The following is a 16,605-nucleotide window of genomic DNA, read 5'->3' as shown; positions in this document are numbered from 1 at the left end:
GGTTAGGGTTATGCTACGGAAGGGGAGTTAGGATTAGGCTGCAGAATGGGTGGATTAGGGGTAATAGTAAAATAATTACCCGGAAGCTGTCTGATTTCATACCCAACTCTTCATCGTAATAGCATGCAAAAGCAGTATGTTTATACAGAGAGATCCCGGTGACCTGCACTTGGCAGGGGCTATCGTAGGATTTCTGGGGGGTTTCAAATGTTTGATGCTAGAGTGATTGTCGCCAGCCCATGAAGGATGTATAATTAGCATAACAAGCTTTAGTCTGCCCCAAACAGAGTGCATTGTGTGTGTAATGTTATGTGTGGATGTAGCATGTTTCATCCCAGAGATCCTGGCTTCACATACTTCGAGCTGCCAACATTCTGCATCACTATGGACTTGGCACACTGGCCAGCTCTGGGACTGGCACCACTGCCTCTAGAACAGGATTAGGGGGGTGGAGGGGTTATGGGGGGCGGAAGTGTCTGGGTTTCCTTTAACTCCCAAGAAGACTTTTTATTTTCTTTGGGGGGAGGCTTTAGTTCCTCTATAGGAAATATATCCCATAATAGTTGAAATTCCGATTAAAGAACTGCATCAGCATTTAATCACTCTGAATCCGTGAAACAAAGCTCACCTGTTTTCATATTAATAATTAGCAAGTTTTTATTCCTGCAAGAAAATTGGAGGAACTGAGATGTCCAGCGTAATTCCAAGGCCTCTTTGTGTTCCCCTCTCACTTTGCCAATTCATAATCTTCTAATTCCATTCAAGATTGTGGACACAAGGGGAATCTTGTTTTCTATAAAACAATCCGCCGCTTTGACAGTGCTGTGCCATTTTATCCAGGCAGGGTCTGAGTGTGTGACATAAGACAGCATTACAATTGTGGAGCGATGACATTTAGTCTCCGAGCGGATTCACAAGTCTGGGTGCCCTCGCGCTGGGTGTATTTAGTCTGAAAATCTGTCTTTCTGAATACACAGACAATGAATCACTTTTTTTTTTTTAACACAGCCTTCACAATTAGAGGAAATGACCACAAATCAAAAAATCTGCCAGTTTTATACGTCTTTATGGTTTTTTTTTCAATATTTTTCTTTCTCGCACTTTAAAGTTAGAATTATCCATTTGTATTTATTTTATAGCAGTTTTACCTTTCCATATCATTTAGGAAATGTATCTTCATTTATACATATTAGTTAGCGGTGTTTCATGAATATGAAGAGGAAGTAATTGCCTTGATCTGCTATTGATGTTCACCTTGCTTGGCCAACTGTGTTTCCATACCGTCCTAGTTAAACGCTACGTTGTTGTAATGATTACTGGAAATGTTATTTGCATTCTGAAATTTATATTTTAGTTTCTAATAAATGAAACTTATTCTAGATTCTTGGTCATCTATTATATTATATATAAACTCTTCTAGTTATTGAAGACCAGGCTTAGACAACGTGTCGCTCCCCATCTGTTGGCAGAACATGCTGGACCTTGTAGTTCCACAAGCTAGTGAGCGAGAGTCATAGGTTATCTTCCTCCGCTGTAGACCGGCTTTGGTTTCACTGTCTACTTTCCCCGTTTGGCAATAATACATAAAAATATCGGATGAGACAGGTGTTTCCTGTTTGGAGCAGCTGTCAAGTATTCTTTTTAATCTCCACCGGTGGAGCTAACCATACTTGATTTAAAACCACTAATGCTAAACTAAACAATTCGCCATTATATAAAGAAAAGAACACACACGTATATATTCACAGGTTCTCGTACAAGCCTAATCATATAATCTATAAATAAACAACTGTGGAGTGAAATTGGAGATTTATTATACATTTGTAAAGTGTCGGCCTGTACTGTGGAGACTTATCTGTGAAGCCCTGCCGAGACTTGTAGCAAGTTTAAACATGGTATATAAGAGTGTATGAAGTACGTACTTATCGTGGATGGGGGCAGAAAGTTAAATCCTTTTTTTTTTTTTTTATGTATACAAAAATCTAGCATTTTTGAGCTTGTTACAATACGATAAAGCAATGAGTTTCTAATTTTTGTATTTTAACACTGCCTGCATCCGTCTTGCATACAGTTATATGTATGTACAGTATATGTATTGAGCATAGGATCAGCAAAGATGCTACTATTGCTAATACCTGTAGTTGTTATGTGTTACTGTTATTATAGGAGCTAGATCAGCCTTGTGTTACCCCCCAATACATGTGCCGTGTCTATACATGGTATGTATCAGTCATATGAGGGGAGGTACAGAGAGCACCCCCAGTCATTTTTAGAAGTTGGCTTCTATAGATGTTTACTTTGGATGTCTCCTCTTTGTGGATTCCCGTCTGTTATTGCTCAGCCCCGGAAAGGGAATTAGGGAATAGACATGTGGCTCACCGGCGGAGGACGTTTACAAATAGCATGATGTAATAAGGGGTCACACAGTGTCAGCAGTGATGTCCAGGTAGCCCTTGTAATCTTGTTTTTCTAGCATGCAGGAAAAGTACCTCCTCCTTCTGCATGTAGCAGGCACATACCGGGCGACTTCATTGTTATACTGCAGATTAGAGATAAGCTCTGATGACACGACACCCCCCAACCCCAGCTATAGATCTGTCTGCACAGTCCCTTCCTATTGTAGCAGCACTACATGCATTTGCATAGACAGACTTGCTTGTAATGTTAAATGATGCCCTTAGTGCACATGGCACTATGAGAAACCGTTGAGATTATTATATTCAGTGCTCTCCCCACAGAATATTTTTCAAGCCTGGGTGGCATTATGAGGTAAACAGCAGCCAATCGTGCACCCTCCCATCCGACATCTCACTTACTGATTTGACAGGGTTCCTGCTAGGAGAGGTAGAGATTATGAGTCTGCAATGCTTGCCTCAGGTGGACCAGGATGAAGCTGGAGGGGGCGGTCAGGATCCTCCTTATGGCGGGGGGCGGCTCTGTGCAGTGAGAATTACTATTGCTCATGGCGCCCTCTTCTGGCTGGTGCCAGTGTACTCTACATGTCAGACTGGCCATGGTTGCTGGGTGAAGAACCCATCAAAAATGCCCTGGGGAGAACACAGACCACTCCATGTCCGCTGCCGCTCCTGATGCATCACTGGTCATCACTGTCTTGTGTTCTCTAGCTGGTCAACATGGGGCACTGGACCACCGCAGTGATGGAGCCAGTTTGCAACAGATGCACCTGGAAGTTGTTTACATATGAACAATAAAATAGAGTCAGTCAAGAAAAAGAAACATTTGTGCTTGAAGGCCTCATACTTGTCGGGGGTGTCCACTGCGCTTGTGGCAGCTCCGTCCCTGTCCCGGACAGTATTAAGATGATGGCATTATGATCAGCTTAAGTGATTCCTTCCTTGTCTAAAAAGAACTGGGTAGAACAGCTGTTTCAGACTTGTATAGGGCTGCAAAAAAACAAGATGGATGCTGGCAGAATGTGTGTCAAGAAAACCTCGTCTCTCGTCCACCAGCTTATACATTTTTTGTTTTATTGATTTTGACCCATTTTCTGTCTTCCAACCCCCCACCTGTATTTTTTTTACATTAAATTGGTGCTTTTTATTCTCCATGCACTCCCTTCCCCACCACACACACACACACACACACTGTCACATACCTTATTACTTTTCTCTGACGTCCTAGTGGATGCTGGGACTCCGTCAGGACCATGGGGAATAGCGGCTCCGCAGGAGACAGGGCACAAAATTTAAAAGTTTGACCACTAGGTGGTGTGTACTGGCTCCTCCCCCTATGACCCTCCTCCAAGCCTCAGTTAGGTTTTTGTGCCCGTCCGAGCAGGGTGCAATCTAGGTGGCTCTCCTAAAGAGCTGCTTAGAAAAAGTTTGTTAGGTTTTTTATTTTCAGTGAGTCCTGCTGGCAACAGGCTCACTGCAACGAGGGACTTAGGGGAGAAGAAGTGAACTCACCTGCGTGCAGGATGGATTTGCTTCTTAGGCTACTGGACACTAGCTCCAGAGGGACGATCACAGGTACAGCCTGGATGGGTCACCGGAGCCGCGCCGCCGACCCCCTTGCAGATGCCGAATAGAGAAGAGGTCCAGAAACCGGCGGCAGAAGACGTCTCAGTCTTCATGAGGTAGCACACAGCACTGCAGCTGTGCGCCATTGCTCTCCGCACACTTCACACCAGCGGTCACTGAGGGTGCAGGGCGCTGGGGGGGGCGCCCTGGGCAGCAATGTAATATACCTATTCTGGCTAAAATATATCACATATAGCCCCTGGGGCTATATGGATGTATTTAACCCCTGCCAGGTTCCAAAAAAACCGGGAGAAGAAGCCCGCCGAAAAGGGGGCGGGGCCTATTCTCCTCAGCACACAGCGCCATTTTCCTGCCCAGCTCTGCTGCGAGGAAGGCTCCCAGGACTCTCCCCTGCACTGCACTACAGAAACAGGGTAAAAACAGAGAGGGGGGGCACTTATTGGCGATATTTATAATATTTGAGCTGCTATAAAGGGAACACACTTATTAAGGTTGTCCCTATATATATTTATAGCGCTTGGGTGTGTGCTGGCAAACTCTCCCTCTGTCTCCCCAAAGGGCTAGTGGGGTCCTGTCTTCTATCAGAGCATTCCCTGTGTGTCTGCTGTGTGTCGGTACGTGTGTGTCGACATGTATGAGGACGATGTTGGCGTGGAGGCGGAGCAATTGCCTGTAATGGTGATGTCACCCCCTAGGGAGTCGACACCAGAATGGATGGCTTTGTTTATGGAATTACGGGATAGTGTCAGCACGCTACAAAAGTCGGTTGACGACATGAGACAGCCGGCAAACCAGTTAGTACCTGTCCAGGCGTCTCAGACACCGTCAGGGGCTGTAAAACGCCCTTTACCTCAGTCGGTCGACACAGACCCAGACACTGACACTGAATCCAGTGTCGACGGTGAAGAAACAAACGTATTTTCCAGTAGGGCCACACGTTATATGATCACGGCAATGAAGGAGGCTTTGCATATCTCTGATACTGCAAGTACCACAAAAAGGGGTATTATGTGGGGTGTGAAAAAAACTACCGATAGTTTTTCCTGAATCAGAGGAACTGAATGAAGTGTGTGATGAAGCGTGGGTTACCCCAGATAGAAAACTGCTAATTTCAAAGAAGTTATTGGCATTATACCCTTTCCCGCCAGAGGTTAGGGCGCGCTGGGAAACACCTCCTAGGGTGGATAAGGCGCTCACACGCTTATCAAAGCAAGTGGCGTTACCGTCTCCTGATACGGCCGCCCTCAAGGATCCAGCTGATAGGAGGCTGGAGAATACATTAAAAAGTATATACACACATACGGGTGTTATACTGAGACCAGCAATCGCCTCAGCCTGGATGTGCAGTGCTGGCGTGGCTTGGTCGGAGTCACTGTCTGAAAATATTGATACCCTGGATAGGGACAGTATTTTACTGACTATAGAGCAGTTAAAGGATGCATTTCTTTATATGCGAGATGCACAGAGAGATATTTGCACTCTGGCATCAAGAGTAAGTGCGATGTCCATATCTGCCAGAAGAAGTTTATGGACGCGCCAGTGGTCAGGTGATGCGGATTCCAAACGACATATGGAAGTATTGCCGTATAAGGGGGAGGAATTATTTGGGGTCGGTCTATCGGATCTGGTGGCCACGGCAACGGCCGGAAAATCCACCTTTCTCTAACGTCCTAAGTGGATGCTGGGGACTCCGTCAGGACCATGGGGAATAGCGGCTCCGCAGGAGACAGGGCACAAAAGTAAAAGCTTTAGGATCAGGTGGTGTGCACTGGCTCCTCCCCCTATGACCCTCCTCCAAGCCTCAGTTAGATTTTTGTGCCCGGCCGAGAAGGGTGCAATCTAGGTGGCTCTCCTAAAGAGCTGCTTAGAGTAAAAGTTTGTTAGGTTTTTTATTTTCAGTGAGTCCTGCTGGCAACAGGCTCACTGCTACGAGGGACTTAGGGGAGAGAAGTGAACTCACCTGCGTGCAGGATGGATTGGCTTCTTAGGCTACTGGACACCATTAGCTCCAGAGGGAGTCGGAACACAGGTCTCACCCTGGGGTTCGTCCCGGAGCCGCGCCGCCGACCCCCTTGCAGATGCCGAAAAGTGAAGAGGTCCAGAAACGGCGGCAGAAGACTCTTCAGTCTTCATAAGGTAGCGCACAGCACTGCAGCTGTGCGCCATTGTTGTCAGCACACTTCATAGCAGCGGTCACTGAGGGTGCAGGGCGCTGGGGGGGGGGCGCCCTGGGCAGCAATGATAGTACCTTATTCTGGCTAAAAATACATCACATATAGCCCCTGGGGGCTATATGGATGTATTTAACCCCTGCCAGGTCTCAGAAAAACGGGAGAAGAAGCCCGCCGAAAAGGGGGCGGGGCCTATTCTCCTCAGCACACAGCGCCATTTTCCCTCACAGAAATGCTGGTGGGAAGGCTCCCAGGCTCTCCCCTGCACTGCACTACAGAAACAGGGTTAAAACAGAGAGAGGGGGGGCACTTATTTGGCGATATGTATATATATATTAAAATGCTATAAGGGAAAAACACTTATATAAAGGTTGTCCCTGTATAATTATAGCGTTTTTGGTGTGTGCTGGCAAACTCTCCCTCTGTCTCCCCAAAGGGCTAGTGGGGTCCTGTCCTCTATCAGAGCATTCCCTGTGTGTGTGCTGTGTGTCGGTACGTGTGTGTCGACATGTATGAGGACGATGTTGGTGAGGAGGCGGAGCAATTGCCTGAAATGGTGATGTCACTCTCTAGGGAGTCGACACCGGAATGGATGGCTTATTTAAGGAATTACGTGATAATGTCAACACGCTGCAAGGTCGGTTGACGACATGAGACGGCCGGCAAACAAATTAGTACCTGTCCAGGCGTCTAAAACACCGTCAGGGGCTGTAAAACGCTCATTTACCTCAGTCGGTCGACACAGACACGGACACTGACTCCAGTGTCGACGGTGAAGAAACAAACGTATTTTCCTTTAGGGCCACACGTTACATGTTAAGGGCAATGAAGGAGGTGTTACATATTTCTGATACTACAAGTACCACAAGAAGGGTATTATGTGGGGTGTGAAAAAACTACCTGTAGTTTTTCCTGAATCAGATAAATTAAATGAAGTGTGTGATGATGCGTGGGTTTCCCCCGATAGAAAATTATTGGCGGTATACCCTTTCCCGCCAGAAGTTAGGGCGCGTTGAGAAACACCCTTTAGGGTGGATAAGGCGCTCACACGCTTATCAAAACAAGTGGCGGTACCGTCTCCAGATAGGGCCGCCCTCAAGGAGCCAGCTGAGAGGCTGGAAAATATCCTAAAAAGGTATATACACACATACTGGTGTTATACTGCGACCAGCGATCGCCTCAGCCTGGATGGGCAGCGCTGGGGTGGCTTGGTCGGATTTCCTGACTGAAAATATTGATACCCTTGACAGGGACAGTATTTTATTGACTATAGAGCATTTAAAGGATGCATTTCTATATATGCGAGATGCACAGAGGGATATTTGCACTCTGGCATCAAGAGTAAGTGCGATGTCCATATCTGCCAGAAGATGTTTATGGACACGACAGTGGTCAGGTGATGCAGATTCCAAACGGCACATGGAAGTATTGCCGTATAAAGGGGAGGAGTTATTTGGGGTCGGTCCATCGGACCTGGTGGCCTCGGCAACAGCTGGAAAATCCACCTTTTTTTACCCCAAATCACATCTCAGCAGAAAAAGACACCGTCTTTTCAGCCTCAGTCCTTTCGTCCCCATAAGGGCAAGCGGGCAAAAGGCCACTCATATCTGCCCAGGGATAGAGGAAAGGGAAGAAGACTGCAGCAGGCAGCCCATTCCCAGGAACAGAAGCCCTCCACAGCTTCTGCCAAGTCCTCAGCATGACGCTGGGGCCGTACAAGCGGACTCAAGTGCGGTGGGGGGTCGTCTCAAGAGTTTCAGCGCGTAGTGGGCTCACTCGCAAGTGGACCCCTGGATCCTACAAGTAGTATCCCAGGGGTACAGACTGGAAATTCGAGACGTCTCCCCCTCGCAGGATCCTGATGTCTGCTTTACCAACGTCTTCCTCCAACAGGGAGGCAGTATTGGAAACAATTCACAAGCTGTATTCCCAGCAGGTGATAATCAAAGTACCCCTCCTACAACAAGGAAAGGGGTATTATTCCACACTATATTGTGGTACTGAAGCCAGACGGCTCGGTGAGACCTATTCTAAATGGGAAATCTTTGAACACTTACATACAAAGGTTCAAATCAAGATGGAGTCACTCAGAGCAGTGATAGCGAACCAGGAAGAAGGGGACTATATGGTGTCCCTGGACATCAAGGATGCTTACCTCCATGTCCAAAATTGCCCTTCTCACCAAGGGTACCTCAGGTTCGTGGTACGGAACTGTCACTATCAGTTTCAGACGCTGCCGTTTGGATTGTCCACGGCACCCCGGGTCTTTACCAAAGTAATGGCCAAAATGATGATTCTTCTTCAAAGAAAAGGCGTCTTAATTATCCCTTACTTGGACGATCTCCTGATAAGGGCAAGGTCCAGAGAACAGTTGGAAGTCGGAGTAGCACTATCTCAAGTAGTTCTACGACAGCACGGGTGGATTCTAAATATCCAAAATCACAGCCGTTTCCGACGACACGTCTGCTGTTCCTAGGGATGGTTCTGGACACAGTCCAGAAAAAGGTGTTTCTCCCGGAGGAGAAAGCCAGGGAGTTATCCGAGCTAGTCAGGAACCTCCTAAAACCAGGAAAAGTGTCAGTGCATCATTGCACAAGAGTCCTGGGAAAAATGGTGGCTTATTACGAAGCGATTCCATTCGTCAGATTCCACGCAAGAACTTTTCAGTGGGATCTGCTGCACAAATGGTCCGGATCGCATTTTCAGATGCATCAGCGGATAACCCTATCTCCAAGGACAAGGGTGTCTCTCCTGTGGTGGTTACAGAGTGCTCATCTTCTAGAGGGCCGCAGATTCGGCATTCAGGATTGGATGCTGGTGACCACGGAGGCCAGCCTGAGAGGCTGGGGAGCAGTCACACAGGGAAAAAATTTCCAGGGAGTGTGATCAAGTCTGGAGATTTTTCTCCACATAAATATACTGGAGCTAAGGGCAATTTACAATGCTCTAAGCTTAGCAAGACCTCTGCTTCAAGGTCAGCCGGTATTGATCCAGTGGGACAACATCACGGCAGTCGCCCACGTAAACAGACAGGGCGGCACAAGAAGCAGGAGGGCAATGGCAGAAACTGCAAGGATTTTTCGCTGGGCGGAAAATCATGTGATAGCACTGTCAGCAGTGTTCATTCCGGGAGTGGACAACTGGGAAGCAGACTTCCTCAGCACAACCTCCACCCGGGAGAGTGGGGACTTCATCGGGAAGTCTTCCACATGATTGTGAACCGTTGGAAAAGACCAAAGGTGGACATGATGGCGTCCCGCCTGAACAAAAAACTGGACAAGTATTGCGCCAGGTCAAAAGACCCTCAGGCAATAGCTGTGGACGTTTCTGGTAACACCGTGGGTGTACCAGTCGGTGTATGTCTTCCCTCCTCTGCTTCTCATACCCAAGGTATTGAGAATTATAAGACGTAGAGGAGTAAGAACTATACTCGTGGCTCCGGATTGGCCAAGAAGGACTTGGTACCCGGAACTTCAAGAGATGCTCACAGAGGACTCGTGGCCTCTGCCGCTAAGAAGGGACTTGCTTCAGCAAGTACCATGTCTGTTCCAAGACTTACCGCAGCTGCGTTTGACGGCATGGCGGTTGAACGCCGGATCCTAAGGGAAAAAGGCATTCCGGAAGAGGTCATTCCTACCCTGGTCAAAGCCAGGAAGGAGGTGACCGCACAACATTATCACCACATGTGGCGAAAATATGTTGCGTGGTGTGAGGCCAGGAAGGCCCCATGAAGAAATTTCAACTCGGTCGTTTCCTGCATTTCCTGCAAACAGGAGTGTCTATGGGCCTCAAATTGGGGTCCATTAAGGTTCAAATTTCGGCCCTGTCGATTTTCTTCCAGAAAGAATTGGCTTCAGTTCCTGAAGTCCAGAAGTTTGTCAAGGGAGTACTGCATATACAACCCCCTTTTGTGCCTCCAGTGGCACTGTGGGATCTCAACGTAGTTCTGGGATTCCTAAAATCACATTGGTTTAAACCGCTCAAATCTGTGGATTTGAAATATCTCACAGGGAAAGTGACCATGCTGTTGGCCCTGGCCTCGGCCAGGCGAGTGTCAGAATTGGCGGCGTTTGTCTCAAAAAAGCCCATATCTGATTGTCCATTCGGACAGGGCAGAGCTGCGGACTCATCCCCAGTTTCTCCCTAAGGTGGTGTCAGTGTTTCACCTGAACCAGCTTATTGTGGTACCTGCGGCTACTAGGGACTTGGAGGACTCCAAGTTGCTAGATGTTGTCAGGGCCCTGAAAATATAGTTTCCAGGACGGCTGGAGTCAGGAAAACTGACTTGCTGTTATCCTGTATGCACCCAACAAACTGGGTGCTCTTGCTTCTAAGCAGACGATTGCTAGTTGGATGTGTAGTACAATTCAGCTTGCACATTCTGTGGCAGGCCTGCCACAGCCAAAATATGTAAATGCCCATTCCACAAGGAAGGTGGGCTCATCTTGGGCGGCTGCCCGAGGGGTCTCGGCTTTACAACTTTGCCGAGCTGATACTTGGTCAGGGGCACACCCTGACTGAGGAGGACCTGGAGTTCTCTCATTCGGTGATGCAGAGTCATCCGCACTCTCCCGCCCGTTTGGGAGCTTTGGTATAATCCCCATGGTCCTGACGGAGTCCCCAGCATCCACTTAGGACGTTAGAGAAAATAAGAATTTACTTACCGATAATTCTATTTCTCGTAGTCCGTAGTGGATGCTGGGCGCCCATCCCAAGTGCGGATTGTCTGCAATATTTGTACATAGTTATTGTTACAAAAATCGGGTTATTATTGTTGTGAGCCATCTTTTCAGAGGCTCCGCTGTTATCATGCTGTTAACTGGGTTCAGATCACAGGTTGTACAGTGTGATTGGTGTGGCTGGTATGAGTCTTACCCGGGATTCAAAATCCTTCCTTATTGTGTACGCTCGTCCGGGCACAGTATCCTAACTGAGGCTTGGAGGAGGGTCATAGGGGGAGGAGCCAGTGCACACCACCTGATCCTAAAGCTTTTACTTTTGTGCCCTGTCTCCTGCGGAGCCGCTATTCCCCATGGTCCTGACGGAGTCCCCAGCATCCACTACGGACTACGAGAAATAGAATTATCAGTAAGTAAATTCTTATTTTTTACCCCAGGTCACCTCCCAGCAGAAAAAGCCGCAGGCTTTTCAGCCGCAGTCCTTTCGTTCCTATAAGAACAAACGAGCAAAAGGACATTCCTATTTGCCCCGAGGCAAAGGAAAGGGTAAGAGACTGCAACAAGCAGCTCCTTCCCAGGAGCAGAATCCCTCCCCGGCTTCTACAAAGGCGTCAGCATGACGCTGGGACCTTACAAGCAGACTCAGGGGCGGTGGGGGGTCGCCTCAAACATTTCAGCGCACAGTGGGCTCACTCGCAGGTGGACCCCTGGATCCTGCAGGTAGTATCTCAGGGTTACAGGTTGGAATTCGAGAAGTCCCCTCCTCGCCGTTTCCTAAAGTCTGCTTTGCCAACGTCTCCCTCCGACAGGGCGACGGTATTGGAGGCCATTCACAAGCTGTATTCTCAGCAGGTGATAGTCAAGGTACCCCTCCTACAACAGGGACAGGGGTATTACTCCACGCTATTGTGGTACCGAAGCCGGACGGCTCGGTAAGACCGATTCTAAATCTAAAATCTCTGAACCTGTACATACAAAAATTCAAGTTCAAGATGGAGTCACTCAGAGCAGTGATAGCGAATCTGGAAGAAGGGGATTTTATGGTGTCCTTGGACATCAAGGATGCTTACCTTCATGTTCCAATTTGTCCTTCACACCAAGGGTACCTCAGGTTCGTGGTCCAAAACTGTCACTATCAGTTTCAGACGCTGCCGTTTGGATTGTCCACGGCACCCCGGGTCTTTACCAAGGTAATGGCCGAAATGATGATCCTTCTTCGAAGAGAAGGCGTCTTTATTATCCCTTACTTGGACGATCTCCTGATAAGGGCAAGATCCAGAGAACAGCTGGAGGTCGGAGTAGCACTAACCCAAGTAGTGCTCCAACAACACGGGTGGATTCTGAATTTTCCAAAATCCCAACTGATCCCGACGACACGTCTGTTGTTCCTAGGGATGATTCTGGACACTGTTCAGAAAAAGGTATTTCTTCCGGAGGAGAAAGCCAGGGAGTTATCCGATCTAGTCAGGAACCTCCTAAAACCAGGAAAAGTATCTGTGCATCAATGCACAAGAGTCCTGGGAAAAATGGTAGCTTCTTACGAAGCAATTCCATTCGGCAGATTCCATGCACGAACTTTTCAGTGGGATCTGCTGGACAAATGGTCCGGATCGCATCTGCAGATGCATCAGCGGATAAAATTGTCCACAAGGACAAGAGTGTCTCTGCTATGGTGGTTGCAGAGTGCTCATCTGTTAGAGGGCCGCAGATTCGGCATACAGAACTGGGTCCTAGTGACCACGGATGCCAGCCTGAGAGGCTGGGGAGCGGTCACACAGGGAAGAAACTTCCAGGGCGTGTGGTCAAGCCTGGAGATGTCTCTTCACATAAATATACTGGAGCTAAGAGCAATCTACAATGCTCTAAGCCTGGCAAAACCTCTGCTTCAGGGTCAGCCGGTGTTGATTCAGTCGGACAACATCACGGCAGTCGCCCACGTAAACAGACAGGGCGGCACAAGAAGCAGGAGGGCAATGGCAGAAGCTGCAAGGATTCTCCGCTGGGCAGAAAATCATGTGTTAGCACTGTCAGCTGTGTTCATCCCGGGAGTGGACAACTGGGAAGCAGACTTCCTCAGCAGACACGATCTGCACCCGGGAGAGTGGGGACTTCATCCAGAAGTCTTCCACATGATTGTGGTCCATTGGGAAAGACCAATGGTGGACATGATGGCGTCCCGCCTCAACAAAAAACTGGACAGGTATTGCGCCAAGTCAAGAGACCCTCAGGCAATAGCTGTAGACGCTCTGGTAACACCATGGGTGTACCAGTCAGTGTATGTGTTTCCTCCTCTGCCTCTCATACCAAAAGTACTGAGAATTATACGGCAAAGGGGAGTAAGAACGATACTCGTGGCTCCGGATTGGCCAAGAAGAACTTGGTACCCGGAACTTCAGGAGATGCTCACGGAAGATCCGTGGCCTCTACCTCTAAGACGGGACCTGCTTCAGCAGGGACCGTGTCTATTCCAAGACTTACCGCGGCTGCGTTTGACGGCATGGCGGTTGAACGCCGAATCCTAAGGGAAAAAGGCATTCCGGAAGAGGTCATCCCTACCCTGGTAAAAGCCAGGAAGGAGGTGACTGCACAACATTATCACCGCATTTGGAGAAAATATGTTGCGTGGTGTGAGGCCAGGAAGGCCCCGACGGAGGAATTTCAACTGGGTCGATTCCTACATTTCCTGCAAACAGGATTGTCTATGGGCCTCAAATTAGGGTCCATTAAGGTTCAAATTTCGGCCCTGTCGATTTTCTTCCAGAAAGAATTGGCTTCAGTTCCTGAAGTCCAGACTTTTGTAAAAGGAGTACTACATATACAGCCCCCGGTTGTGCCCCCAGTGGCACCGTGGGATCTTAATGTAGTTTTGGATTTTCTCAAATCCCATTGGTTTGAGCCACTCAAATCGGTGGATTTGAAATATCTTACATGGAAAGTAACCATGCTACTGGCCCTGGCTTCAGCCAGGAGAGTGTCAGAATTGGCGGCTTTATCGTATAAAAGCCCATATCTGATTTTCCATTCGGACAGGGCAGAACTGCGGACGCGTCCTCACTTTCTGCCTAAGGTGGTTTCAGCGTTTCACCTGAACCAGCCTATTGTGGTGCCTGCGGCTACTAGCGATTTGGAGGATTCCAAGTTGCTGGACGTTGTCAGAGCATTGAAAATATATATTTCAAGGACGGCTGGAGTCAGAAAATCTGACTCGCTGTTTATACTGTATGCACCCAACAAGCTGGGTGCTCCTGCTTCTAAGCAGACGATTGCTCGTTGGATTTGTAGCACAATTCAACTTGCACATTCTGTGGCAGGCCTGCCACAGCCTAAATCTGTCAAGGCCCATTCCACAAGGAAGGTGGGCTCATCTTGGGCGGCTGCCCGAGGGGTCTCGGCATTACAACTCTGCCGAGCAGCTACGTGGTCAGGGGAGAACACGTTTGTAAAATTCTACAAATTTGATACCCTGGCTAAGGAGGACATGGAGTTCTCTCATTCGGTGCTGCAGAGTCATCCGCACTCTCCCGCCCGTTTGGGAGCTTTGGTATAATCCCCATGGTCCTGACGGAGTCCCAGCATCCACTAGGACGTCAGAGAAAATAAGATTTTACTTACCGATAAATCTATTTCTCGTAGTCCGTAGTGGATGCTGGGCGCCCATCCCAAGTGCGGATTGTCTGCAATACTTGTACATAGTTATTGTTACAAAAAAATCGGGTTGTTATTGTTGTGAGCCGTCTGTTCAGAGGCTCCTACGTTTGTCATACTGTTAACTGGGTTCAGATCACAAGTTGTACGGTGTGATTGGTGTGGCTGGTATGAGTCTTACCCGGGATTCAAAATCCTTCCTTATTGTGTACGCTCGTCCGGGCACAGTATCCTAACTGAGACTTGGAGGAGGGTCATAGGGGGAGGAGCCAGTACACACCACCTAGTGGTCAAACTTTTAAATTTTGTGCCCTGTCTCCTGCGGAGCCGCTATTCCCCATGGTCCTGACGGAGTCCCAGCATCCACTACGGACTACGAGAAATAGATTTATCGGTAAGTAAAATCTTATTTTATCAATTTATGTGGTGTCCTTTTTCATTTTCCAACCCTCCCTCTATACTGACTTGTTTTTCTTTTCTGACAAGCCTTGAACCCTTTCAAGGAAATTCTTCAGTCCGGTCCCCACTTCAACCCTACTTTGGATTCTGTCTTACCAACTCTTCCATTTCTCTTCACACTCTTTGGCACGAGCTGTCTTCTCGGTGCTAACTCTTTCTCTTAGGGATGTCACCTTGTCACTGGCGTAGATGCTATGTACCAGAGATATTCAGCTGCCTTTTTTTACAGCTATTATGATTATGTTGATTACTTGCATCCTCTTGCCACTTTTTGCTGCTTTATTATACATACGTAGTTGTCCCCCAGTGTATTGTACCCCTTTATACGATTCCTGGGCCCTGAATGTCTTAGCCAGGTGTGCAATTTAGGAGGTTTCAGACATTCTACATAACATGGGCCTTCGGTGTATCAGGCCAGTATACCATAGACACAGTATCATCTGACATGTTAGGAATTTCAGTTCCTGCTGGAACACATAGCTAAAGCATAGATTATTGTGTGGGTGGATAATTAGTGATGCTAATGAGCACTAAGTGTGATTTATCGTTTTAATGGCAGAAAGCCATGGTCATTTAAACAGAAATATATGGCATAATCTCCATCTGCTCTTATATATTGGCCACCCCAATGATTCTTTTGCGTCCTCATAGATAATAAGTGATTTTTGTATAACAAATACCCCATCTGCAGCTCATGTGACCTGGCAAACGATTATACGGGTTTGCTTCCTTACTAACTTGTCAAGCTAATGTTTCGGCCTAGACTGTGGACGCTTTATTTAAAGTATAAGCTGAAAGTTGCATTTGTGAGATACTTATCCGCTAGAATTCTCTGGCTACAGGAGTGTTTTAATTCTTTGTTCTCCGAGCGCCCCACCCTGCGCTACTGTGCTTGTAGGTGCAGCTGCCGTCCAATCAGTGCACACGACACAAGAGGTTGGGAGAGCATAGGGATTTAAAATTCTCTACCAGGAGGTGATGCAGACTGTTACTTGATCCTGGGGGGTGAATATCTTGTGAATATTGGGAGACCTAAATACTACTGCTAGGTTATAACGTACTTTTATATGTGGCTAGAGAAGGGCTCAACAAATCCCAGGGGGTTAGCTGCTCATTAATGTGGCTGCGGGGGGAGTTTCAGTTAGGTTTTTTAGTTTTTTGTTGTTGTTTTTTTTTTTTTCTTTTGGGGGGGGGGGGGGGGGGGTACTGTCGATGTTCTGGCTATACACTTTCATCCTGGCTCCTAGATTTTAGATAAATTTGTTAAGTTCTGGGCTAGAGTCCTGTTTAATACTGTTTATACCAATGCATTTGCTTGGTCGATTTATATTCTCCTAAACTGTCCAGCGTGATCTCAGTCCCGTTCCTTTGCTGATGGCTAGCACACAGTGTTAAATGTAATTTGCTGCTTCTATGGGGAGGAAGTTAAGTGCTCAGAAGCTAATGACGTTACAGGTATGACTAAACATCACTTCAAGTCCAAAGGGACATGTGTGCTCCTAACCTTTTGACCCATCTTCTTAGTCATAGATCATGAACTAATTATGTGTTTTTATGTTGGCACTTTCCTAACTAAGCTACAGTGACATTCACAGTAAGAGTGAAAATTAATTTCACCCTCTTGAGTCATAAAAAAATGTCACATTTTAA

General features: G+C 47.5%; 1 protein-coding gene across 3 annotated transcripts in view; it reads left to right on the top strand.

Annotated features, from left to right (window-relative positions):
- Positions 1–16,605, top strand: part of SLX4IP (SLX4 interacting protein) — a 481,037-nt gene that overhangs the window by 375,121 nt on the left and 89,311 nt on the right. The window lies entirely within an intron of this gene.

The sequence above is a fragment of the Pseudophryne corroboree genome, chromosome 4 (assembly GCF_028390025.1).
Source record: "Pseudophryne corroboree isolate aPseCor3 chromosome 4, aPseCor3.hap2, whole genome shotgun sequence".
NCBI lineage: Eukaryota > Metazoa > Chordata > Amphibia > Anura > Myobatrachidae > Pseudophryne > Pseudophryne corroboree.
Note: the sequence above shows the minus strand (reverse complement) of the source record. Positions and strands in the feature narration are given on the sequence as shown.